Below are 3335 nucleotides of genomic sequence, written 5' to 3'. Positions count from 1 at the left end.
GGGGAATCGCTTGAGCTCAGGAGTTCAAGACCAGCCTGGCTGACACAATTAAACTGTGATTGTACCACTGCTTTCCAGCCTGGGTGACAGAGTAAGACCCTGTCTCCAAAATAAAAATTTTTTAAAAAGATAGTTGAGTAATTTATATTTATCCAAGGACACCTGGTTAGTAAGTAAATGATTTCTCTGACTCCAGAATCTCTCTTGACCAGGCTTCTATGAATAGAACAAAATTGGAATGGCACTGATCAGAATATTCCATCACTAAGGTAGCATCCCAGTGGGCTAATCCACGCCAGTGGACTTGAAACACGCTTTGGGTTGCTGTATGTTAAAGGTAATTTATAACAATATGCCTGCAGAAATAGTAATATATTTTATCATGCAGTCCTCGTTACTATGATAGTTATGATCTATAAAGATACCAAAAACCTTAAATTAGCAAACACTGAACCATTGCTCCTAGAAAGAATACAGCTGGCCCCCAACTTACAATGGTTTGACATACAATTGTTCGGCTTCACGATGGCACAAAAGCAATATGTATTCAGCAGAAACCGTACTTTTCATCTTTTTCCCAGGCTAGTGCAACTAGTGCTATTTAGGGTAACAAATACATTTTAAGGAGTGGCCAAATTTGCAAATATTTAATCCATGAGTAATGAAGTTCTACTGTATATACATGTTTAGTATTTTCAAAGCCTGGGCTAGGCACAGTTGCTCATGCCTATAATCCCAGCACTTTGAGAGACTGAGGCAGAAGGATCACTTGGGCCCAGGAGTTCAAGACCAGCCTGGACAACATGGCGAAACCCTGTCTCTACAAAAATTAGCTAGGCATGGTGGTATGTGCCTGTCGTGCCAGCTATTTGGAAGGCTGAGGTGGGGGTTCATCTGAGCCCGGGAGGTTGAGGCTGCAGTGGACTGTGATCAAGTCACTCACTGTACTCGAGCCTGGGTGACAGAGTAAGACCTTGTCTCACACACACACAAAAAAGTTTCAAAGCCCTTTTCAGTCTAATGCTCTCCCAATGGAGCTATTTTGGGCAGCTCTTCAAAGCTGCTTTCAAAGTCGTGGGTTGAACATATTACTTATCTCCATGTAAGAGATTGCAAAATGGATGAATTAGCAGTTGAAATTGTCCTGTTCCTATGTCACTTACAGGACCAGTTTCACAGGCATGAGACCCAAACAGTCACATAGGGCCCTTTGCTCAGAGGGTCTCACAATTGGCTGAAAGTTTTACTGACATTAGCTTGAAAGCCTCGATTGTTTGTTAATAAAGCGTCCAGCATTTTTATTTTCACTGGACCCTACAAATTATGTAGCCAATTCTAGTCAAATAGCAAGTAAACAAGATTAGTAATTGGGGAGAAAAGAAATTTTATCAAATTGAACAAAACTTCTTTCAACGTGCTTTTTAATATGATAAAGTTACCACTTATTGAGGGTTGGTTGTATTAAGCTCTTGATATTTATTAGCTCATTTCATCCTTATGACACTGTGAGTTGGATATTATTTTCATTTAACACATTAACACATGAGGAAACTGAGGCCCAGAGAAGGTAAGTAACTTAAACAAGGTCATATAGTTAGGAGGCAGCATAGGTAAATATTAATGAAATCTTTTTTACTTAATAAATATGCTTTTACCACTAGACTCTATTGCTGTGTCTATTTTGTTTTATTTAGCTACAGTTGTAATAAGAGTTTGAATTTTGTTATCTTCATGGTGAACTTTTAACTAAGATATCTATGTTTTATTTGCAGTTCAACTATAAAATGGGCTTTTAACAAAATATAAATTAACTCAGGCTGGGGGTGGTGGCTCACACCTGTAATCCCAGCACTTTGGGGGGCCGAGGCAGGCAGATCACTTGAGGTCAGGAGTTTGAGGCCAGCCTGGCCAACATGGTGAAACCCCTGCCAATCTCTACTAAAGATACAAAAAAATTAGCCTGGCATGGTGGTGCACACCTGTAGTCCCAGCTACTCAGGAGGCAAAAGCATGAGAATCGCTTGAACTTAGGAGGCGGAGGTTGCAGTGAGCTGAGATCAAGCCACTGCACTCCAGCCTGCATGACAGAGCGAAACTCCATTTCAAAACTGACAAACAAAAACAGGCAATTGACAAACTAAACTTTTTATTATTATTTTATTTATTTATTTTGAGACAAAGTCTCACTCTTGTTACCTAAACTGGAGTGCAGTGGTGTGATCTCAGCGCACTGCAACCTCAGCCTCCTGGATTCAAGCAATTCTCATGCCTCAGCCTCCCAAGTAGCTGGGATTGCAGGCCCATGCCACCATGCCCAGATAATTTTTGTATTTTTAGTAGAAACGGGGTTTCACCATGTTGGCCAGGTTGGTCTCAAACTGTGGACTTCAAGTGATCCGCCCGCCTCGGCCTCCCAAAGTGCTGGGATTACAGGCGTGAGCCACCTCCCCCAGCCTTAATTGTCTCTTACTGGTCTCTTCCATGATGCTGAACTCAAACTCCAGACATTAGTGTAAAAGTTGTGGTTCTAAGTTCAATGATTTCCCAAGGGAAACAGGAAACAAAAAGATAAAATGGAGAAGCTGCACATGCCGGAGATGGAAAACTTAAACTACAGTTCAGTAAAAAAAACATTTCATCTCATATTCTTTACCTTTAAAAGGAAGTTTATCTTATCCTGTTAAAATTCCCAGAAACAATGCCAGGCGCAGTGATTCACGCCTGTAATCCCAGCACTTTAGGAGGATGAGGCGGGTGGATCCCTTGAAGTCGGGAGTTCGAGACCAGCCTGGCCAACATGGGAAAATCCCATCTGTACTAAAAATACAAAATTAGCCAGGCATGGTGGCACATGCCTGTAGTCCCAGCTACTTGGGAGGCTGAGGCAGGAGAATTGCTGAACCCAGGAGGCGGAGGTGGCAGTGATTGGAGATCGCCCTTGCACTCCAGCCTGGGTGACAAGAGCAAAACTCTGTCTCAGAAACAAACAAGCAAAAAATTTCCAGAAACGAATGTAGGAGTGTTAGGTTCTCTCTGACATACTGGGTTAGAGAAAAATATCTTTTCTTGTTTCTGCCAGTCCTTAAATTGGGGTGCAGACCTAAGCTCAACTCGTAGCCTGAGGCAGAGTTCTCAAGTGAGACACACTTGGATCAGCCAGTCCACTACTGGGCATGAGAATAAATGTTGTATGCTGCTGAGTTTTGCAGCATCATTCTGGCAATAACCGCCTAAGACAATTCTTTTTTTTTTTTTTTTTTTTTTGAGACGGAGTTTTGCTGTTGTTGCCCAGGCTGGAGTGCAATGGCGCGATCTCGGCTCACCGCAACCTCCGC

At 42.2% G+C, this 3335-nt stretch overlaps 1 protein-coding gene across 1 annotated transcript in view; it reads left to right on the top strand.

Annotated features, from left to right (window-relative positions):
* The first annotated feature begins 281 nt into the window (after nucleotides 1-281).
* The window catches only part of SPATA45 (spermatogenesis associated 45), a 13618-nt gene continuing 10564 nt past the window's right edge, over nucleotides 282-3335 (top strand). Inside the window, exon 1 of the mRNA XM_017547539.2 lies at nucleotides 282-337. The gene's annotated coding sequence lies outside the window, so the exon portion shown is untranslated. The remainder of the gene's footprint in view (nucleotides 338-3335) is intronic.

This window comes from Cebus imitator, unplaced genomic scaffold (assembly GCF_001604975.1).
Source record: "Cebus imitator isolate Cc_AM_T3 unplaced genomic scaffold, Cebus_imitator-1.0 Scaffold198, whole genome shotgun sequence".
NCBI classification, from domain to species: domain Eukaryota; kingdom Metazoa; phylum Chordata; class Mammalia; order Primates; family Cebidae; genus Cebus; species Cebus imitator.
This window is presented reverse-complemented; position numbering and strand designations above follow the sequence as displayed.